General features: G+C 43.7%; 1 protein-coding gene across 4 annotated transcripts in view; it reads right to left on the bottom strand.

Annotated features, from left to right (window-relative positions):
• Positions 1 to 1,989: 1,989 nt before the first annotated feature.
• Positions 1,990 to 23,277, bottom strand: part of tdrd3 (tudor domain containing 3) — a 182,556-nt gene continuing 161,268 nt past the window's right edge. For 2 of the 4 annotated variants that reach the window (XM_072476317.1, XM_072476318.1), the window contains exon 14: positions 1,990 to 2,634. The gene's annotated coding sequence lies outside the window, so the exon portion shown is untranslated. Of the gene's footprint in view, positions 2,635 to 18,046; positions 18,211 to 23,277 lie in introns of all 4 variants that reach the window. The other 2 variants (XR_011935141.1, XR_011935142.1) reach the window with 2 other exon arrangements.

The raw sequence follows: 23,277 nt of genomic DNA, 5'->3' as shown, positions 1-23,277 counted from the left end.
TCGGCACTGGTCCTCTGAAAGAGCACTGCACCTAGGCCCACTCCCCCACACTATCCCCGTAACCGTACATATTGATCATGGCCAATCTACCTAATTTGCACATCTTTGGACTGTGGGAGAAAACTGGAGCACCTGGAGGAAACCCACCGACACAGGGAGAACTTGAACTCTCGTCACCCAAGGCCAGAAGGGGCTGGTTTAGCACACTGGGCTAAATCGCTGGCTTTTAAAGCAAACCAAGGCAGGCCAGCAGCACGGTTCGATTCCCGTACCAGCCTCCCCGAACAGGCGCCGGAATGTGGCGACTAGGGGCGTCTCACAGTAACTTCATTTGAAACCTTCTTGTGGCAATCAGCGATTTTCATTTCATTTCATTTTTTTCAATTATACCCAGATCCCTGATGCTGAGGCAACATGGCGAACCAGTGCCATCCTGGTACTGGCAGTTTACCTACCTTCAAGGATGCAAGTCCCTCTAGTATTTCCGCTCTCACTATGTTTATTGTATCTAATATTTCACACTCTTCTTTAACTAAAATGTCTGCATTATCGCTGTCCTTAGTGAAGGCAGAGAAAAAGTACTCATTGAGAACCCTTCCCACATCTTCTGAATCAGACCACAAGTTACCATGTACATCTCCATAGACCCTACCTTTTCCTTGATATGTTCTTCTTTGAATGAATTGGTAAAACATCTTAGGATTTTCTTTGATTTTACCCGCAAATATTTTCTTGTATCCTCTTTTTGCTTTTCTAATTTCCATTTTTACTTCACCCCTGTATTATTTGTACTCCACTAGGCTTTCTACAGTTTAAGTCTTTTGTGACGACCATAAGATTTCTTTTTGTTTTATCTTGGCCTGTATGATTCTAGATAACTAGGGGGCCAACTAGATATGGCAGTTCCACCCTTTTCTTTGTGGGGAGAAGTCTACACTGTGCCCCTAGAATTTCTGTTAAACTACTTTGTTCTGTCTTTAACATGGTGCTCCTACCATTTAGCATGCATGTAGGCCTGTATTGTGGTTTCAGCAGGTTGGCACCTCATGTTTAGGTATAGGTGCTCTTGGCAAGTTCTTCCACACATGTCTGAACCAAGGTTGGTCGCCTGCATTATTGTTATTATTAGAATGAGGACTATGCCAGGCTTTGATACCCAGTGTAGTGAAATAATTAAAACACAATTCTGCTGCTAACGGCCCACAGTACCTCATGGATGCCCAGTTTTGAGCCGCTCGATCTTTCCTGAATCTATCCCATTTGACATTTTATAAGCTATATTTAATGTCCTATAAGTAGTTTCATCATGAAAAACTGAATGTGGTAATTACCACTCGATGGGTAAAAATCGTCACTCATCCATGCCGCTACCCCAGCATTTTACCAACTTCCAGTTATTTTTGTTCTTCACCGTTTTCCAGTTTTCCTTTCTCAAGTCAAATCTTTGGCCGTATTTCATTCCAGAATGTTTAAATAGGAAATAGATACAATAGTCATGCATACACCTCAAGCTAAACTAGTAAACGTTCAATGGCATCTGCTTGCCTCGTGAAATGGTTGGGACTGCGCAGGGGGCTGTAGAACATAGTCTGTTGTGGCTGTAAACGCCGATTCATGGGGGTCAGTCTCTTTTGCAGCCGTCACAGATGAGTAGTGCTGACTGGTGTTCTTAACCATCCAGTGGGCTCTCTTTTCTGCCATCCAGTTATTTAATTAGTCCCCTGTTTTTTCCAGGTGCTTCCTAACTGCATGTCGTCAGGCACTCTGGTCAGCTGCGAGGACTGCCCATGTATTGACACCAATATCTGTGAATTTGAAGTCTCACTTGCCTTGTATCACAGATATGGGTGGCCTGTTGGCCTTGTGCCAATAGTAAGCTCACCATAGAACATGCCCTGGGCTATGTGGCTGTCGCCCATTCAGCTCAGATGGCCGAGGGCAAAAGGTCACACCGTTGAAAATAATTCAATTTGCCATTGAAACCAAAGATGTGTTTTTAAATATTTAATAATCACACTAACAATACATAATCTCAAAGCAAATTTAACCTACAAGTTTCTTCTGCACTTAAGAATTCAATGCCTGAACTACTTTAGGCTGGTGGGGTTGTGTACCAAAAATATTAAACTGAATGTAATGTCTTTAAAACATTCTTTAAAATATACTTCAAACGAAAAACGGGTTCATTTTAAATTAACATCTTAAATTTTCCAAAGACTTCCTTAAATCTTTCCCCAATTCCCCATCTTTACATTTTTCCATTGTATAGTTTCAGACCAGATCTTGAAAAGGCACGGGTGTATGTCCCTTGCATATTTGATAAACTTTTTTAACAACTGTACAATTTTACATTCTGCTTTTAAAAGGGTGGCAAACAAAATTCAGATGCTATAACAAATCTTTGTAGAAAGTGTAGAACATTGTAGTTGAATACAAAAAAAAAACAAATAGCGCAGTGCACTGTAATTTTTATTAACAGGATTAAAAAGTAATTATTCCATCAGTTCATTATGCTGTACACTGTAAAACTAAAATCCATAACTGAGGGGCCAGCATTCTTCTTTGCACATTGCCACATCTGTAAAACACACAGCTGGAAAAAAGCTCTGCTTCTGTAATCCCTTTCTTACGTACCTGAATAAGGAAGAGACAAAAAAAGAGATTAAATATATAACATCTATCTCATTACACTTCCCAACATTTTAAATGAAAAGCTCCCCATGCAGAACAATACTTTTCACGGTACCTCGGTACATGTGACAATAAATCTAAATCATTCTGTCTGTCAAATCCATGCTGGTTGTCCTTGGAGCAATCCAGAGAGTGGAATTCCTCTAGGTGCTCCGGGTTCCTCCCACAGTCCAAAGATGTGCAGGTTAGGTGGATAGGCCATGCTAAATTGCCCCTTAGTGTCCAAAAGGTTTGGTGGGATTACGGGGATAGGGCAGAAGCTGGGCCTAGGTAGGGTGCTGTTTCAGCGGGTCGGTGCAGACTCGGTGGGACAAATGACCTCCTTTTGCACTGTAGGGATTCTATGATTCGATGATTTTCCCATGCAGAAAATAAATCCGAAAATAGTCAGGCTAACAAATTCCGTCTTCCATTGAAATTTCGCAAGCACGTTGAACAAAAACAAGCTAATTATGAAAGAAATACAAATGCAATATGCTTTTCAGAGATTCTTTGGATCATAGATTCTATCATGATTAGAATCTAAATGAATGAAAATAGGCTTTCAAGAAATAACTTAAGCTTCCATGTTAAACAAGAAAGCGTCTTAACAGTTGAACTGGTGTAATATTACATATACTTCTAATTTTAAAATGTCTATCATATTGAAATTCTATTCTGTATGATTGACTGGGCAAACAAACAATGGCCGCGACCGAACAAACAACGCGCCCGGCTCAGTGACACGACGAGTCCGTTAAATTTCGCGAGAGGCCTCTCACGAGATTTACGACGCTCGAGACGCCTCAAGATCCAACGAGATCTCGTGATCTGGATCGCGCCCTCACTGGGCAGGATCCAGATTTGCATACTTAAGTGAACAGTTCGACCTGGAAAAACTGTTCCCAGTTCCCATTAGCTGATGGTATAAAGACTGGGGGAACACAGCTTTAACATTTTGGAAAAGGGCAGCGGACAATGAGTAAGAACATTTTTATGCAGTGAGTGGTAATGACTTGTAACTCACTTCTCAGTAGGGTGGTAGAAGAAAGGGACGATCAATAATTTCGAAATGAAATTGAATGGCACTTCAGGAAAAAAATTTGCAGAGCTACAGGGATAGAATGGGGAAAATGGTACTCTCTGGATTGCCCCAAGGACAGCCAGCATGGATGTGACAGACTGAATGATTTAGGTTTCGATTTATTGTCATGTGTACCGAGATACAGTGGAAAGGTATTGTTCTGTGTACAGTCCAGGGCATACACAGGGCATGCTATAAATACATGAAGATACATAATGAAAATACATAAACATAGACATCGGGTGTAGCATACAGTACATAGTGCTACAATTCTAGCAAAGATGCATAGAAAGGCCAGTTCAATCTATAAGTGGGCCATTCAGGAGTCTGGTAACAGCATGGAAGAAGCTGTTTTTAAATCCATTGTTGTGTCCCCTGTCCCTTCCTGTGCCGTAAATAAATGACTCTGACTTTTTAAACAAAATGAAAAGTTCAGATGGACAACTATGCAAATAAAAGCATAGATTTAAAAAAAATCTGATTTAACTTTGCTGCAAATATATATCAAAGACACAGAAGTTGCAACAAAAAAAGGTTAAATAATACCACTGACAAGTTCATGATCAACCCTGAAAATCTCAGACCATGCAGATTTCAGAGCACTGAACCGATAAAAGCTCTTGTATTCTTAGTGGATATGTATTTTTTCCTTGCCCAAAAATAACTGCCTGTATGAATATTTTCAATGACCTCAACAAATGCCATGATCGCAAGCTTGAAAACCGACAAACAAGAGTTAATATCTGTGAGAGTGAGGGAAAAATTCTACCCCTACTGTGCCCTGAGGAATCAAGACGACTCAGACGTTTGACTGAACTACAGCCCTATTCCTTACATGATTTAGGACCTCAATGAAGCAATTAAATTATGTAGTTCACCGGTGCTTCAGTTCTGTAATGTAGAAATGGTGCATAGTTTGTACTTGTAATATGATTTTAATTCAACATTACGCTGCCTTTAATACACCTTCCTTTAATAGTCCCTTCACCACTTTCTTGCTATCTGTGGAATTTCATAGAATCCCTAGTGTAGAAGGAGGCCATTAAGTGCATCGAGTCTGCACCGACCCTCCAAAAGAGCACTTTACCCCATCCCCACAATCCCGTAATCTAACCTCTACCTACATATGTTTGGACACTAAGGGACAATTGATCATGGCCAATCCTAACCTGCACATCTTTGGAGTGTGGGAGAAAACCGGAGCACCCAGAGGAAACCCATGCAGACACAGGGAGAAAGTGCAAACTCCACACAGTCACCCAAGGCTGGAATTGAACCCGAGTCCCTGGTGCTGTGAGGCAGCAGTGCTAACCACTGTGCCACCATGCCGCCCCTAATGTTTGTCTACTTTTGTTATGACATGCTTGATACATGTTTGCATATTTAAAAAAATAAATTTAGAGTGCCGAATTCATTTTTTCCAATCAAGGGGCAATTTAGCATGGCCAATCCACCTACCCTGCACATCTTTGGGTTGTGGGGGCAAAACCCACGCAAACACGGGGAGAATGTGAAAACTCCACACAGACAGTGACCCAGAGCCAGGATCGAACCTGGGACCTTAGCGCCGTGAGGCAGCAATGCTAATTGCTGCGCCACCATGCTGTCCATGCTTGCACATTTTTAACTTGATTATTTAGTCTATATATACATTCTTTGCTGTAAGTCACTTTGCAATTCAGCCTTCAGGCTGAAAAAAAAGTTTCTCCAATGAAATACTTTTAATATTCCAAAACTGTTCAATTTGCTTTCAAAACACATTTAAAAACATAAAACCGAACTAAATTTGAACGGTAAAGCACTTGGGTAGATGGGCTAAGGTGGACAAATTCAGGATATACCAAGCAGAGAAAAGCACACCATAGCCTCAGCTAGCTCACCGCCACCTTTTCAAGGGCAAATAGGATGGGTATTAAACGCTGCCCTAGTCAGTGATGTCAACAGCCAACAAAAGTTTTTTTTTAAAAATCACTATATCACTCATCTAAACTAATGCATGCTTTAGTGTCTAAAAATTAAGTGCTTGAACTGAAAGGTTTGCAGCGTTACTCTTGCTCTGATGATGGTTAAACTTAAGATGGCATTCTGAAATGCCAGGAATAAATCAAGTGCCACACAAACCATGAATTAAAATTTGGTCTCATTTACGCATGATAGTTCAATAGATGAATAGATGGTGTGGCAGCAAAATTTATACACTATTTGTGCTCATCTTAGGCAGGGTAACAGTGAGGACACTCAATAATCAAAGCTAATATGTGGGGAGTGGAGAAATCAGCCAGTGCTCCCAAATATCGGATGACAATGAAGAATGGCCACTTATGAGAGTTTCTGGGGGTTTGGCCTGTGAAATTGCAGCACAGCAGAAGTTAGTGCTTCCACGATAGGAAGGAACATTAGAAAAATAACTTAAAAACCATAAATCAATCTTTTGTTATCTAATACAAAATGTATTACCATAAGCTGTTTAGTAATGTACATTTTAAGGCCTTCTCAGGGAGCAATGTTTGGCTAATGAAGTGGACATACTAAATAAATAACAAGGTCTCAGACTAAAGCTTTTATTTAATAATCATATTCACTAATGTAATCTTTCTTTATCTCTTTTGTTTCAGCAAAGGGCTGTGACAAATGTAAATTTTGATTTTCCACTAGATGTCAGTGCAGTCCTTTAAATGCTTTGATTAGAAATTGAAGTAAATATGGAAGATTAAAAAACAATTGTGTTCAGCTTGCTTCCCAATAAATTCTCAATTTTTTTTTACTCGTTAAATTTCTTCCATATATTGTTTTAGTACTGATGAATGAATCAGTCATTATGCACAGGAGGAGGCCAATGAGACCATCGAGCCTGTACCAGCTCTGTGCAGAGCAATCCAGTTAGTCACATTCCCCTGCATTACTCAATAGTCCTGCAAGTCCAAATCAAGTTTCCTTTGAAATCGTTGTCTCCACTTCCACCACTCCCGTAGGCATCAAGATCAAGGCCATTACCATTCGTGGCATAAAAATATCCTTCCTCATCTCCCCCTTGCATCTCTTGGCCATAACCTTAAATCTGTGACCCTTGTTCTTGTACCAAGTGCAAACAGGAAGAAGTCTTACAACACCAGGTTAAGGTCCAACAGGTTTGTTTCAAACACTAGCATTCGGAGCACTGCTCCTTCCTCAGGTGAAAGGAGCAGTGCTCCGAAAGCTAGTGTTTGAAACAAACCTGTTGGACCTTAACCTGGTGTTGGACTTGTAAGACTTCTTACTGTGCTCACCCCAGTCCAATGCCGGCATCTCCACATCAAGTGCAAACAGGAAGAGTGTTTCTTTGCTGCCCTTGTCTAAGCCTATCCATAATTTTGTACACTTCTACCAAAATCTCCCCTCAATCTCCTTTGCTCCAAAAAGAACCTCCGTTTCTACAAGTTCACTGTGTAACTAAAATTTCTTATCCCTGGAGCCATTCTGATAAATCTCTGCATCTACTCAAGGATCGTTACATCATTCCAAATGTGTGATCAGAATTGGACGATACTTTAATAATAATAATCTTTATTAGTGTCACAAGTAGGCTTACATTAACACTGCAATGAAGTTACTGTGAAAATCCCCTAGTCGCCACAGTCCGGCGGCTGTTCGGGTACACTGAGGGAGAATTCAGAATGTCCAATTCACCTAACAAGAATGTCTTTGGGGACTTGTGGGAGGAAACCAGAGCACCATGAGAAAACCTAAGCAGGCACGTGGAGAACGTGCAGACTCTGCACAGACAATGAATCATGCCGGGAATCGAACCCGGGTCCCTGGCATTGTGTAGCAGCAGTGCTAACCACCTTAACGATACTAAACAAAATTTTACAAAAAGTTCAGCATAACTTCCCAGTTTGTGCTTAATACCTCTATTTAAGAAGCTAAAGGTCCCATATGCTTCGATAATTAGTGTCTCTTCCTGCCACTTTCTGTGCATGTGAACTCCCAGATTGTTATGTCCTTACACATTTTTTAGAACCTTGCCTTTAAGTCTATATTGCTTCGCCGAATGTCTCCTGCTAAAATGCATCACTTCACGCTTCTCTGTATTAAATTCATCTGCCACTTGCCAGTCCATTATGCTAGCCCATGCCCTGTTGCAGTTAATTGGTATCATCTTCACTATTTACCGCACTTACAATTGTGGTATCACTGGCAAATTTTGAAGTTATATTCTGTATTGTAATAACCAAGTCATTTATAAATATCAAAAAATCAGTGGTTCTAGCATTGACCCTTGGGGAATATCAGTGCGTACCATCCTCAAATCTGTAAAACAATAATTTTTACCATAAGTCACTGTTTTGGGTCTTTAAGTCAATATTTAATAGCTGACACTATTATTTTGTTAACAACACTTTAATGTGGTACATTGCCAAAAACTCTTATTAAAATCCAGATAGACAACATCCCACCCGTTATGCAAAACCCCTTTTTTAGATGTCATTAATGGGCTTGAAGCCCAATTCAAAATCCTCCTGCATTGCTCCCCCCCCCCGCTAGCTGCACCAGGTGGGGTTTGGTACAGGTCCTGACAAGCATGGGCCTGGCACGTTGGACCCCAAAGGGGGACAAGGAGGCAAGTCCAATGACATGTTCCCCTCTGTCGCTGCCAGGTGCGGAGGGGGGGGGGGGGGGGGGGGGGGTGTCCCCCAAAGGTCCTGAGGTTGGGCGGGCTCGGGCTGGGGGCACAGTATTGACCTCAGTACTCTCCCCCGGAATGGGGGTCTCATGGCTGGACTGCCCCTTCTAGCCCTGGAAAACTTGAAGATCATTCTGAGTGTGGTGATTTCAGGCAGCTCTGATCAATATCTTCATTCTTCTCTGTGTACTGTGAAAACTTTGAAGAGGCCTGGTCACCTTATTTTCCATGCCCCTGGATACCTTTTGTAACCGCAATGTTTCTAAACACCCAAAAGCTGTGGTTAGAAGAGGAAACAAAATTGCTTAGTTGCTTTGAAGTTGCCTGCAGCTGTCAATCAGAACAAGGATATTTATAAACATTGCAACTAGTACATTGAGGGTAGCACAGTTGATGTGGTTTACATGGACTTTAGTAAAGCCCTTGACAAGATCCCACATGGAAGGTTGGTCCAAAAGGTTAGAGCCCATGGGTCCAAGGCAAGCTGGAACCAAGATTGGCTTGCTAATAGGAGACAAACGGTGATGGTGGTGGGCTGTTATGTGATTGGAAACCTGTGACCAGAGGTGTACCACAGCGATCGGTGTTGGGGCCCTTGCTGTTTGGTACGTACATTAACGACTTGGATGTGAATGTCGAAAGTATAATTAATAAGTTTGCAGATGACACAAAAATTGGTGGTGGTGTTGATATTAGGGGAGGCAGTATTTAAACTAGTATTTCAGAGACAAGATAATGTTCTGGGGACCTGGGTTCAAATCTCACCACGGCAGGTGGTGAAACATGAATTCAATAAAAATCTGGATGTGAGGTGGATTGGCCACACTAAATTAACCATTAGTTTCCAAAGATGTGCAGGTTATGTGGAATGCAGGGATAGGATGTGGGGATGGGTCTAGGTAGGGTGCTCTTTCAGATCGCCGGTGCAGACTCGAGGGCCGAATGACCTCCTTCTGCACTGTAGGGATTCTGATAGGATGTGGGGATGGGTCTAGGTAGGGTGCTCTTTCAGATCGTCGGTGCAGACTCGAGGGCCAAATGACCTCCTTCTGCACTGTAGGGATTCTATGGATAGTAAGGAGATATCCTTAGGCTTTAGACTGACATTGATCGGCTGGTAAGTTGGGCAGAGCAATGGCAGATGGAATTTAATCCTGATAAGTGGGAGCTGATGCATTTTGGGAGGTCTAATAAGGGTGGGATATAATCAATGAAAGGCAGGGTCCTTTGGGAGTACTGAAGAACAATGGGGCCTTGTTGTAAAAGTGGCAGCACAGGTAGTAAGGATGGTGAAGGCTGCATTTGGAATGCTTGCCTTCATTAGCCAGGGAACAGAGCAGGGAGGTCTTGGTTATAAAACATTGGTTAGGCCATCGATGGAATTCTGGTGTAGTTCTGGTCGCCACACCATCAGAAGGATGCGATTACACTGGGAGTGACGTGGTTACACTGGGAGAGTGCAGATGACATTCACCAGAATGTTTCCTGGGATGGAAGGTTTCAGCTATGAGTATACACTGGATAGGCTGGATTTGCTCTTCCTGGAGCTGGGGAGGCGGAGGGGGGAATCTGATAGAAGTATACAAAATTAAGGACTAGATAGGGTAGATCATAAGAATCTTTCCCCCATGGCAGTGGTGTCAAAGATCTGAAGGTATAGGTTTATGGTTAGGAGTAAGTGGTTTAGAGGGGACCCGCGGAAACATGTTTTCATTCAGCGAGTGGTGGAAATATGGAATGCGCTGCCAGGGAGTGTGGTGGAGTAAGATACTCTCGCAACATAGCATCTGGATGAGCACTTAAATCGGCAAACATGGTAAGCTATGGACCAAATTCGAGTGAATGGGATTAGTACAGGTTGGTATTTGGTCAGCATAGACATGGTGGGCTGAAGGGTCTGTTGCTGTGCTATATGACTCCATGGCTCTAACAGGGGCACTTCAGATGCATTCAACCGTGAATGAAAGATAAATAAACAAAGCTCCCGTCTGCTGTGTAAGAACCATTAAGTATCAATCAAAGGTAAATCAAAGCTAATGGACCGTGAAATTGAATGAAGACAAAAGTTTTCAAAGGTTTTGAGCTTTCTAGGAAGACTCAGAGTAAAAAGCATGGGGCTGAGTGAGCGGCTGTGGAGAACGGGGAAGTACTTGAGGCTCCCTGGCTTGTAACAATGATAAACTGTTCAATCTACTCTTTTTTAAATTAATTTTTAAAATTTATTTACGGGATGTGGTTGGTTAGGCCATCCTTTATTGCCTTCTTGAACCACTGCAGTCGTTGAGTTCCTGATACACCCACTGTGCTGTTAGCGAGGGAGTTCCAGGATTTTGCCCCAGTGACAGTGAAGTAACGACGATTAATTTCCAAGTCAGGGTGGTGAGTGACTTGTAGGGGAACCTCCAGGTGGTGGGGTTCCCAGGTATCTGCTGCTCATGTCCTTCTTGTCATCGACACGAAGATTGGTGGAGTTGCTGATAGTGCCGAGGATTGTCAGAGGATACAACAGGATATAGATAGATTGGAGATTTGGGCACAGAAATGGCAGATGGAGGTTAATCCAGACAAATGTGAGGTCATGCATTTTGGAGGATCAAATCTAGATATGAATTGTACTGTAAATGGCAGAACCCTTAGGAACATTAAAATACAGAGAGATCTGGGCGTGCAGGTCCACAGTTCCCTAAAAGTGGCAAAACAGGTGGCCAAGGTGATTAAGAAGGCATATGGCATGCTTGCCTTCACCAGCTGGGTCATTGAGTACTAGAGTTGGGAAATCATGTTGCAGCTGTATAAAACCTTAGTTAGGCCACATTTGGAGTATTACGTGCAGTTCTGGGCACCACGTTATCAGAAAGACGTGTAAGCTTTGGACAGAGTGCAAAGGAGGTTCACCAGGATGCTGTGTGGTCTCAAGGGTATTGGCTGAAGAGAGGTTGAATAAACTTGGATTGTTTTCACTAGAAAGAGGAAGCTGAGGGGAGACCTGATAGAGGTGTACAAAATTATAAGAGGCATAGACAGGGTTGATTGTTGGAGGCTCTTTCCAAGGGTGGAAGTGTCAATTACAAGGGGGCACAGGTTCAAAGTGAGAGGGGGAAAGTTTAAGGGAGATGTGCAGTGTACGTTTTACACGCAGAGTGGTGGGTGCCTGGAACGCGCTGCCAGAGGATGTGGTGGAAGCAGGCACATTAGCAACATTTAAGAGGCATCTGGATGGATACATGTATAGGGAGGAAACAGAGGGATAAGGACCGAGTAAGGGCAGAAGGGTTTTTGGAAGGCAGATGGGCCTGTTCCTGTGCTGTCATTTTCTTTGTTCTCTTTATTCTAGATGGTAGTGGTCGTGGGTTTATAAGGTGCTGTCTCTGCAGCTGTCAAGCAGAGCAGTTCAAAATGGCCAGGCTGCACCTTCTACTCATACAGGCTACAAAAGGGATTGTATTTGGATTTGGAGTTTGTTTATTGTCATGTGTACCAAGGTACAGTGAAAAGTATTTTTCTGTGAGCAGCTCAACGGATCATTAAGTACATGAAAAGAAAAGGAAATAAAAGAAAATACATAATAGGGCAACACAAGGTACACAATGTAACTACATAAACACGGGCATCGGGTGAAGAATACAGGGGTCTGTTAATGAGGTCAGTCCATCAGAGGGTCGTTTAGGAGTCTGGTAACAGTGGGGAAGAAGTTGTTTTTCAATTTGTTTGTGTGTGTTCTCAGACTTTTGTATCTCCTGCACAATGGAAGAAGTTGGAAGAGTGAGTAAGCCGGGTGGGAGGGGTCTTTGATTATGCTGCCTGCTTTCCCCAGGCAGTGGGAGGTATAGATGGACTCAATGGATGGGAGGCAGGTTCGTGTGATGGACTGGTCTTGGGCCGAGCAGTTGCCATACCAGGCTGTGATGTAGCCAGATAGGATGCTTTCTATGGTGCATCTGTAAAAGTTGGTAAGGGTTAATGTGGGCATGCCAAATTTCCTTCGTTTCCTGAGGAGTATAGGTGCTGTTGTGCATTCTTGGTAGTGAAATTGACTTCTCTTGCCACTTAGAGGACTTCACAAAGCGGTCTTCTCACACCTGCAGCTTCTGAAAGAGAAAGGGGAATCCCTTCCGCAGAATGAAGTGTTGCTGTGATTTATAAGGCTGCCAGGTGCCCAGGAGGCTTAGAGATTAAAGTGAGCAGGACACTTCAAAGTTGTCACAGTACACAGACATGAATGAAGATTTTGATCAGAGAGCTACCTGAGGTCACCATGCCAAGAGTGATCCTCAGGTTTCTCAGGGCTAGAAGAGGCAGTCCAGCCGTGAGACCCCCATCCTCGGGAAAGTTCCGAGATCAGCCCCTTTTCCCCAGCCTACCCACCCCACCCCCAGGATCCTCCCTCTGCAGTCCGGCTTTGGCAGGGGGACACATGGACTTACCTCCTTAATCCCACTCGGGGGCCTAATGCACCAGGCCAGGGTGTCACTGCCAGAGGACAGTGAACTGACAAGGGGTGGGGCCTGAAGGGGGTCCCAGGTCACCTCAGCAAGGAGGGGGAGGGGAGGAGGAGAGAGAATCTGCGAACCTTTATTTTTAAACAGTGCCCCTAGTTCTCGATTCTCCCACTAGAGGAAACATCCTTTCCACATCCACCCGGTCAGGTCCCCTCTTCTAACCTCCAGTGGCCACAAGCTTACCTGTCCAGCCTTTCCTCATGAGACAAATCACCCATTCTGGTGTTAATATAAGCAACCTTTTCAGAACACTTCCAATATACTTGCATCTTTCCTTAATTAAGGAGATCAATACTATACACAGTACTCATTAATGTCCTATATACCAGAAGCATAACCTCCTAATCTTGTATACAATTTCCTTTGCAATAAACGATAACATGCTGAAATAAAACAGAAAATGCTGGAACGCAGAAGTTGGGCAGAATCAGTGGCAGCATGGTGGCGCAGTGGTTAGCACTGCTGCCTCATGGCACCGAGGTCCCAGGTTCGATCCCGGCTATGGATCACTGCCCGTGTGGAGTTTGCACATTCTCCCCGTGTTTGCGTGGGTTTCACTCCCACAACCCAAAGATATGCAGGGTAGGTGAATTGGTCATGCTAAATTGCCCCTTATTTGGAAAAACAAATTGGGTACTCAAAATTTATAAAAAATAAAATTATTTTTCAAAAGTTGGGCAGCATCAGTGGAGCAACAGAGTTAACGTTTCGTGTCCATAAGTCTCTTTTTCTGAGCTCTTAAGTGTCATTAGTTTTCTCAGCATTTTTTGTTTTTATTTAATTTTCCAGCAGTTGTAGTATTTTACTTAGTTTAACGATAACATTCTAGTTAACTTTGTTAATTAATTGCTGCACTACATACTAACCTTTGGTGATTCATGCATTAAGACACCCAGATCCCGCTGCATCGGAGCTCTGCAATCTCTCACCATTTGAATATGCTTCTTTTTTTTATTTGTCCTGCCAAAATGGGCAATTTCACATTTTCCCACATTATACTCCATTTGCCCACATACCTATGTATATACTTTTGCAGCCTCCTTGTGTCTTCTTCACAAATTACTTTCCTACCTATCATTGTGCTATCAGCAAATTTAGCAAACATACCATCTGTCCCTTCACCCAAATCATTTACATAAATTGCAAAGAGTTAAGGCTCCAGCATTGATCCCGGTGTCACATCATGCCAACTAGAAAGTGACCTACTGTTTCCTGTTAGCTAACCAGTCTTCTATTTATGCCAATATATCCTCCTTGCACCATGAACTTTTATTTTCCGCAAGAACCTTTGATAAGGCACCTTATCAAATGCCTTCTGGAAATCGAAGTGCAGAACATCCACTGGTTCCCCTGTATCTACAGATACGTTACTTCTTCAAAGAACCCCAATAAATTGGTTAAACATGATTTCCTTTCACAAAACCAGGTTGACTCTGCCTGATTACCTTGAATTTAACATTTTCCTTCCAACAGATGTTAAGCTAACTGGACTACAGTCTCCTGCTTTTTGTTGCCCTCCTTTATTGAATAGCTATTTTCTAATCTAAGGGAAAATTAAAACCAACGCATCAACTATCGCACTAGCCACTTCTTTTAAGACACTAAGATGAAATCCATCAGGACCCAGGTACTTGACAACCCACAGTTCCAACAATTTGCTAAGTATCACTTCCCTGGAGATTGTAATTTCGAGTTCCTCCCTCCCTTCCAATTCCCAACTTTCAGCCAGTTCAGGAATGTCATTTATATCCTCTACGGTGAAAACTGATGACAAATACCTGTTCAATTCATCACAGAGACTGACATCCCGTCCTCTGGGACCCTACTTGCCTCACATGCAGTCACACTCTCTTGTCCCTGACAAAATCAGAAGACCCCACCCTAAGTGGAGTGACTGCCTCCTGGTACAAAGCACACAGGTAACTTTCCTCTCCAATTCAATGACTCCGAGCTGAAGTTCCTCGAGCCACAAGCACTTACTACAGATGTGTTTGACATGGATCAAACTGACATCCAGGAGCTCCCACATGCTGCAGCTTTGACACATCACCTTTCCTGTTAATTAATTCCAGAATTATATTATTCACATATTTATTTTGCATTCTTTAATATTTCATTAACTTTACCACCAGTTTCTATTCTATTTTAAACCTTAGGATTGAAACAGACGTTCCCCATTTATCAGGTACTCACCAAGCAGCGAGCTCATTTCTGACATAAAGAAAGAACCAAAAGGAAGCCCCCGCATCACCAAACTCCCCCATTCAGCAAACTCTCACATATGCATTCAGTTCCCCAGCTGCCCTCATTTGATTACTCTTATCAAAGTATTCACCCACATACACTTGGTCCACCTCATTCCCTGGCACCAGATCCAGCAAGGCTTCCTTTCTAGAAGGCACAAGAACATACTGGCCAAGGAAATTCTCATGAAATTTCAGAAAATTATCCCCATCCTCTCCATTTACTCTACTATTATCCCAGTCAATATTTATGTAATGAAATTCCAATAGCTCCATTCTACAGTTATTGCATGTTTTGGATTTCTCGTCATATTTTCTCTTCTGTATCGCTCTCATTACATCAAGGGCTGTAAAATAAACCATTGTATTTGGTCTGGTTCTCACTTGAAGAATTCACCTGACTTGCATCATATTTCCCCTTTTTGTTCTGGGTATTGTGCTTTTAAACCTGATCAATATAATTGCGACATGCCTATTTTCTTACTGAAGTCTTACAAATAAATGTTATGGATATTAGATGGTGTTGGGTGTTGGAGAAACAAATAGCACTAAATATCCCAGGAATAGAGACAAAAAGAGAAAAGTTGGTCGAAAAAATAAAGTTAATGAGTTCACCAACTATCCCCACCGTCCAAATCCCCTGCTAACCATGAAATCATGGTGTGAGTTACTGCAGACCTAAGTTTCTGTTAACTGTTCTTTAAACAACAGAAATTGTGCAACTACAAACCTATGTATTTGTGGCAAGAAAATGTATTTTGGGTGGTTTTAGGTGGGGGCTCTCTCTTCAGACCCAGATACACATATGAAAAAAAGGACTGCAGTTCACAACCCCATACCAACCTGATTTTTATACCATATTCTGAGTTTTGTGGGGTGTATGTAATGAAGAGCAGCAATTCAAAATTAAACAATACTCTGTGTGGAGTTCAGTCTGCACATTTTTAAATCAGAGTGCTAATCTATTGGAGATGCTGCATTTGAGTAATGATAAGGGACTGGTTTAGCACACTAGGCTAATCGCTGGCTTTTAAAGGTAGGCCAGCAGCACGGTTCAATTCCTGTACTAGCCTCCCCGAACAGGCGCCGGAATGTGGTGACTAGGGGCTTTTCACAGTAACTTCATTGAAGCCTACTCGTGACAATAGGCGATTTTCATTTCATTTTTTTCAATTTCATAAACAAGACAAATGGCAAGTGCCTGGGAGGAGCAGATGTATTTGCTTTCCAACCATAGAGTATTCCTCGCCTCATCTCTGGGTCTGTTGTAAACTCATTGTTAGAGATTCATTATAATGATTACTTATTAACTCCTTGTATTGTCATGCAACTAGGATGCTAGAAAAAAAAACAGGACACACCCTGATCTTTACTCCAACAATTCAAGTTGCGATTCAAAATCCAGGAATTCCCAATAACTCATCCATGTTACATAAAGAAGAAATTATGTTTAAAAAGGCTCTCATTGAGGAGTCATTTTGTAAAGAACCAACCAGCTACATTTGAAGAAAAAAGGGTTCAAGAAACAATGCGCTGGATTCTCTGGTTCTCCTGCCACATGTTCCTCAGCAGAGTACTGTTCATTGGCAGTGGGATTTTCCACTCCTGCCACTTGTCAATGGGAATTCCCATTGAAGCCACCCTACGCCACCGGGAAACCCGCAGGTGGGAGTGCATTGCCGGCGGGAACATGGAATCACAACGGCTGGAGAATTCTGGCCAGTGTAGATTAATTAGACTTCCATGATTTGGAGAAAAAACATTGTGCGTTATTTCAGTTAATTAAAACAGTTAGCTTATTTCTCAAGAGTTGTGATCTTTTTATTATGCTATTCATGGAAAGATTTAGATAGAAGCATATCCAATGTGTAAATATATTCTGTGGCTTTTATTATATAAATTCAACATATTTAACTTTAAAGAAGATTTGATACTCTCTTGCTTTGAAGACTTAAGTTACATGGAGGCATGACTCTAGTAATTCAAGGCAATCAGATGGGGTTGGCTGTTTTTTAACAAAAGTTTATTTAGATCACATGGTAAGGATAGATATTCCTGAAGCTATTGGGAGATGGGAATCACCAATGAGAATTACTTAAAATCAAGCACCCAAATAATTAAGTTGGTAAAGACTCAAAAATGTAACTGCATTTCTTGTCATGGGCATATAGAGAAGAAATGATTTGAGTAAGTCATCATCACTACATTCACTTATTGCCATGGAATCCAACCCAGAGTATTTATATTCCAAGGTGGGGATCATTTAGTGGATGAATAAACATTGTGAAATAAGGCATACATCACAACATGCGGGACTGAAACTTCATAGAAAAATCCAACTTTTTCAGTCTGCTTGTCTCAGTATAGCCTGGATGCCATTACCAGTGCAAGGAGAATGAAAATAAGTAACTGACATGGGAATTTATATTACAATTGGTGAAATGGATTTGTTTAATAAAATTTGAATTTATGATTTGTTAATAATTCTCTGAATAAAGTACATGCAATGGACTCAAAATGCAGAACACAATATGTTCAAACCATCAGGAAGAACGTTAACCTGTCACAACCTGGATAGCAAAAGAGACCAATGTTCAAAACAACTGTTGTGTGTCCCTTTCTCATTCTTACAAGGAATGTTTAATACTGCTCTTGTATATTGACACTTTGTGAACATAAACCATAAGTTAACATTTTTCCTTGCAGTTACTATAAACGGGACTCACACATACTAATCAAAGGCCTCACACATAATTGACAAAACTTTGGTGAGATGCAATTATTGAATACATCTGAAATTTGACTGTTGAACATTTATGACAAAACATATTTATTACATCAGCCCATCGACAACTTTGCAAGACTCTTGGCACCATCTGAAATGTACCTATGACTTGGTAGAGTTTCTTCCAGATTTACTCAAAGATTCATATTCAGGATTTGTACTGTATGCAACATTCCACAGTTACCTCCCAAGGAAGGATTCTGAAGCAGTCAGTTGATGCAGCCATATATTTGTAGCTTCTCGAAGTAATTGGTGAAATGTTCTTGCTACAAAGTTGGAAAACAATTGCTTCATATTAACACCACCCTTCTCATTAGCAATCTAAACACTTCAGTGGTTTCCTTACAAGGTTGAAGATTAACACAATTGGCAGATGGTCAACAGAACAAAGACCCTTCTATGAGCCTATTGGATACTGTCTGAATAAGTGTATACAGAGTGGCCTCACTTGGGGATCTTTTGAAAATTATAGATCAGGATAAACGTCTATTCCAGTCAGCTTGACTCAGTCGTTGCACCATTACCTCAGAAGGTTGAGTTCAAGCCCCACCCCAGAGCTCTTAACATAATCGAGGCTAACTCAGTGCTGGACTGGGCGGATGCTATATTGCCAAAGTCAACATTTTTCAAAGGAAATGTTAAATCAAAACCTTGTCTGAGTTTCAGTTGAATGGAAAATAATCCACTGCAAATTTTGAGAAAAGAGGGGGAGATCTTGCAGTGACTCGGCCAATATTCATCCCTCAACCAACACGACCAAGACAGATTCGCTACTATTTACCTCAGGGTCTTTTGTAGATCTTACTATGTGCAAATTGGCTACCTCCATTAAAAATGAGTACACTTGAAAAGCCAGTAATTGACTTGGAAGTTCCTTGGAATGTTCCAAGAAAAGTGTAAAACATTGTATTTTTCACATAAAGATAACAAAAAACAGCAGATCCAGAAAAGGAATTTGCTACTTGCTCCCCCATGGGTGCCTTATTTAAAACGTAGAGCTGCAACAATTGTGCTCTCCTAATTAGCAATGGTCTTAAATCCTGTGATTTTCTTGAAGTAGAATAAGAAGTTGCCAGGGCCTATAATTCTAATGATGCCAAATTAAGAATAGGTTATTAATTTATCATTGTGTACACCATCAGTTAATCTCGGAGAACCTGGGTACTAACAGCACTTCTGCTGGACTTCCGCTTGTGACCATGGAGTGATTGGTCACATAAAGGGCTGTTCCTGTTCAAAGTCACAGAAAAGGGCTCTTTTTACCCTGATCCGGGTGGAATTTTGATGAAAAGGCGTAGGTGAATGTTAGAGGAGTAGGGTCACCCCTGGAATGGTATGTCTTCTGATCACCGGACCCGGCAGAAAACTGTGACAGGTTTGGCTGGAAAGTTGAAACAGTCCTGTGCTTCACAGACAGTCTCTTCCAGATGCAGGCGGGGAAGGGGCAAGCTGTAAGGCCCCAGATACAGGAACTGATGACTTTTATCAAGGAGGAATTCCATAAACAGAGGAAAGAAATGCATGAGGATCATGCAAAGGCCATTGCAGAAGCTGTGGCACCCCTGAAGAGTACTTTGGAGCAGATGGAGAGGTGTTTGGAGGTGCAGGGGTCACAGATTCAGGGGATTGAAGGAATGATCTTGGCCAGCAATCGTGTGGTGGCTTTGGAGACAGAGGTGGAGCTCCTCGCAGACCTTTGCAAAACGTTGAGGGCAAAGGTTGAGGAGCAGGAGAATACCTCAAGAAGACAGAAGCTGCGAATAGTGGGCCTGCCTGAAGGAGTGGAAGGTGTGAGTGCCACGAGGTAAGTCTCGAAGATGCTGGCAGGGCTGGTGGCAGAAAGGGTGCTAGATAAGGCACCTGAAGTGGACCGAGCGCATAGGTCTGAGGCAAAAGCATAGACCTGGGGAGCCGCAGCGGGCGGTGATCGTGAGACTCCATAAATTTGTGGAGAAAGAGAAAATTCTACGGTGGGCCAGGGAGAAGCGTAGCTGCGACTGGGAGCGAAATAGCGCCCGGATTAATCAGGACATCGGAGTTGAGTTGGCAAAACGGCGGCAGGTTTCAACAAGGCCAAAGCGGTGCTGTACCGGCGGCAGATCAGGTTTGGGGTGCTCTACCCGGCGGAATTATGGGTGACGTTCGGAGGCCGGGAGTATTATTTTGAGACCCCAGAAACAGCCAAAGACTTCATTAAGGAGCATAAACTGGGGGAGAACTGAGTGGACAATGCTTGGGAACCGGGGTGCTGGCACTATGTAATGGTCGGGAGCATGTTTGAAGTGGGTGTACGGATTGGGGGATTTGCGCCTTCTTTGGGTGGGGGGGGGGGGGGGGGGGTTCTGGCCAATGTTGAGATTGTAAGGAGTTGTAGGGGTGAAAAGTTTATGTGAGGTTGGATGTTCCCATCCCCCCTTCTGTTTTATGGGACTGTTTGTGTTTAACATCTGTTTGTTTGCTTTTGGAGAAGGCTACCTGGAGTTCAGGAGAAGTCCTTGTTTGGGTGGGGGAGGGTAAGGCCAGCAGGAGGCCTTCTTCTTTGAGCTGAGGAGTGGAGGAGGGGGAGGTCATTAGGATGTGCCTTTGGGCAGGGGAGCCGCGCTAGCAGGTTATGCTGGTGAACGGAAGTGAGGTGGTGGGGGAGAAGGTCAAGAGGGGTGGCCGGGGAGAGAGGGAAAAGGGGGGGGGGAAAGAAGGGGAAAGGGAAAAGCGGGGGTGGGGGGGGTTTCTGCGACGCGGCAGGGGATGAGAGATGTCATGGTCTAGGCGAAGAAAGCGGCCATCTGGGATGGGCCATGTACAGAGTGGAATTAAAGGTCCAGGAGTTAAGTGGGGAAGATGACAGACGGTAGAGGGGATTGGAGGCGCAAGCCTCCGGTAAGGTTGATAAAGTGGAACATCCGGGTACTGAATGGGCCGGTTAAAAGGTCGCGGGTGTTCACGCACCTCAGGAGCTTGAAAGCAGGGGTTGTCTTTTTGAAGGAGACACACCGCCGTGTGAAGGACCAGGTTAGGTTAAGGAAGGGGTGGGTCGGGCAGGTTTTTCATTTGGGTTTGATTTGAAATCGAGGGGTGTGGTGATTTTAATGAGCAAACAAATGGGATTTGTGAGTGCAGGAGGTGAGGTATCCAGGTGGGAGATACGTGATTGTGAGTGGGGTATTGGAAAGGGCACCGGTAGTGTTGGTAAATGTGTATGCCCCAAATTGGGATGATGTGAGTTTTATGAGGGGGTTGCTGGCAGCAATCCCGGATTTGGCCACGTACCAGTTGATCGTGGGAGGAGATTTTAACTGTGTCCTGGGGCCGAGGGTGGATAGATCGAGCCCCAGGTCGATGGGTAGGGTACGAATGGCAAGGGAGCTGGGAGGGTTTATGGAGAGGATGGGTGTGTGGATCCATGGCGCTTTCAGAACCCAGGGGCAAGGGAGTATTCCTTCTTTTCACACGTCTATAAAGTGTATTCGAGGATTGATTACTTTGTAGTGAATCGGGAAATTTTGGTTGGGATGGAGGGGGCAGAGTGTGCGGGGATAGTTATCTCGGACCATGCACCCCACCGGCTGGATATTCGGTTCAGTACGGGACGACAGCAGAGGTCGGTGTGGAGGTTTGACTCGGGGTGTTTGGCGGATGAAGGTTTTTGTGAAAAGGTGCGGTTGGCGATTAGGGATTATGTGGAGTTCAATCAGAATGGGGAGGTGTCGGCGGGCATTTTTGGGGAATCACTGAAGGCAGTGGTCCGGGGAGAAATTATCTAATTTACGGTTCGTGCAAATAAGGAAAGGAGGGCGGTACATGACCGTCTAGTGAGTGAGATAGTGGAGGTGGACAGGGAATATTCGAGGGTGCCCACCGTGGAGGGATTGGCGAGGAGGAAAATGTTGCAGGGGCAATTTGACAGGCTGACAAACGGGGAGGGCGGTAGGGCAACTGCATAGGGCAAGAGGGGTGCAATACGAGTATGGGGAGAAGGCGAGTCGCATGCTGGCGAACCAGCTGCGGAGGTAGGCTGCATCCAGGGAAATATTGAAGATCCGGACTGGGGCTGGGGATGTGGTGTCAGAGCCAGGGAAGATAATTGAGACATTTAGAGAGTATTACCAGGGACTTTATGAGGCAGACCCAGGAGGAGAGGAGGGGGACATGGGTTGGTTTCTGGACGAGCTGGAATTTCCCCAGGTGGAGGAAGCAAAGAGGCAGGCGTTGGAGGAGCCCCTGGGGCTGAGGGAGGTGCTGGATAGTATCAGGGGTATGAAGTCAGGGAAGGCCTCTGGGCTGGATGCGTACCCGGCAGAATCTTATAAGGAATTTGCGGCGGACCTGGCACCACATCTGTTGGGGGCGTTTAATGAAGCACTGGAGAAGGGGGAGTTGCCGGAGACGATGAAGTAGGCAGTAACCACACTAATTCCGAATAAAGGGAAGGATCCGGTGGAATGTGGGTCATATAGACCCATATCACTATTGAACACGGATGTGAAAGTATTGGCTACGTTGTTGGTGGGGCGGATTGTGTCCCGGGGGTGGTTGCAGAAGATCAAACAGGCTTCGTGAAGGGCAGGCAGCTCACGAGTAATATAAGATGGCTGTTGAATGTGATGAATCCGTCGAGAGCTCTGGTACCGGAGGTGGTGTCCATGGATGCGGAGAAAGCATTTGATCGGGTGGAGTGGCGGTACTTGTTCGAAGTTTTGGGAAGGTTTGGGTTTGGGCTGAGATTTGTGGCATGGATGCTGTTGCTGTATGTGTCGCCAAGAGCGAGGGTGAGGACGAATGATATGAGCTCACAAAGCTTTGACTTACACAGGGGTACGAGGCAGGGGTGCCCGCTGTCGCTGCTGCTGTCTGCGCTGGCCATAGAGCCATTGGCGATGGCTCTCAGGGGGTCGGCAGAGTGGCAGGAGATAATGAGGGGACAGAGGGAGCATCGGGTGACGCTCTATGCCGATGACCTCTTGCTGTATGTTTCGGATCCGTTGGGAGAGTATGGGAAGGATTATGGGCCTGTTGGTGAGGTTTGGAGGGTTCTCGGGATACAAGCTGAATGTAGGGAAAAGCGAGGTATTCCTGGTGAATGAGCTGGCACTGACGAATGTGATATAAAATAGTTACTTTAGAGTTACTAGTTAATGTAATGTAGAAATAAGCCACTTTGATTCTTGCAGTTAGGGACAAAGGAATTTGAGACCGCATGGAAAAAGCAGGAAGAGGTGGGTCTATGAGAGTGATGCTGCATTGATAGGGGCCAGAGAAAGGGATTGGAAGTGAGCCAATCAGAATAGATCGAACAGGTCAGGAGGGACATAGGCTGACCTATGTCCGTCGAGTAT

This window comes from Scyliorhinus torazame, chromosome 15 (assembly GCF_047496885.1).
Source record: "Scyliorhinus torazame isolate Kashiwa2021f chromosome 15, sScyTor2.1, whole genome shotgun sequence".
NCBI lineage: Eukaryota > Metazoa > Chordata > Chondrichthyes > Carcharhiniformes > Scyliorhinidae > Scyliorhinus > Scyliorhinus torazame.
Note: the sequence above shows the minus strand (reverse complement) of the source record. Positions and strands in the feature narration are given on the sequence as shown.